Raw genomic sequence first — 979 nt, forward strand, 5'->3', positions numbered from 1 at the left:
CGTTGAAGGCTGGGGGTTAGCCAAAAATCCTAAAGTCAACACCTAACTCGTGTCGCCGGGTAGCCTATTTCCGTAACAATCAAGTCTAAAGGAGTTCATTCCTTTAGCACAACGTTACATGCGGAACGGATTTAGATAATTCGCATGCTAGCCCGATTCAAACGGTAATCGGTAAAGGCTTATCAAACCCGTTGAAGGCTGAGGGTTTGCCAAAAATCCTAAAAGTATTATGGTCAATCATTTCAAACGGAATGAGGAATCATAATAAAGATAAAGATAAAAGAAACCAGTTCCACTAAAAGGATCAAAAGTCAAGACATTCAGCAAATGAAATCATACATCAAGAACATGGCCAAAAATCTGTTGATTAAGCTTAGACAGCTTCTCATCATAAGCTTGCCTCAGCTCAGCTCTGATGGACTCCTCGTTGGTAGCTAAAGTCTTCGCAGCAACCTCCTCCGTCTCGGTCAGCTTCTGCTTCAAAGATTTCAGCTCCTCAGATAAAGCGGTGTGCGCCTGCTGATCCTGTATCTTCGTCATCTGATGAATACTCAAAGTCTCCTCTTTCTCACGGAGTTCTCTTCGGAGCTGGTCTATCTGGGTCTCACAAGAAGCAATGGAAGAATCAAGCTCGTCGAGTGAGGATGACCTAATAGCAAGGTTAGCCTCAACTCGATCTACCCGGTCCCGCTGCACCTGAAGGTCGAACTCAGCAAGAAACCTAGCATCGCGCCATGTCTGTAAGTGAGTATCCAACTCGGCAGCGATGAATGAAGAGGCACCTGCATCCCGGAGCTCACGAAACATCTGAAGCTCACGCTCTAGGCAGTCAAGATCATCAACAATAGACTTCGCCAGATCTGGATACCCTGCATCCCTTATGGAGTTTATCTTAAGATCAAGGAATGGCTTGAACTGGTGAAGGGAAAGTCCGCCGTGGAAGAGCTTATCAATCATAGCATTCACAAAGGAGAAGAAG

This window comes from Asparagus officinalis, chromosome 10 (genome assembly GCF_001876935.1).
Source record: "Asparagus officinalis chromosome 10, Aspof.V1, whole genome shotgun sequence".
NCBI classification, from domain to species: domain Eukaryota; kingdom Viridiplantae; phylum Streptophyta; class Magnoliopsida; order Asparagales; family Asparagaceae; genus Asparagus; species Asparagus officinalis.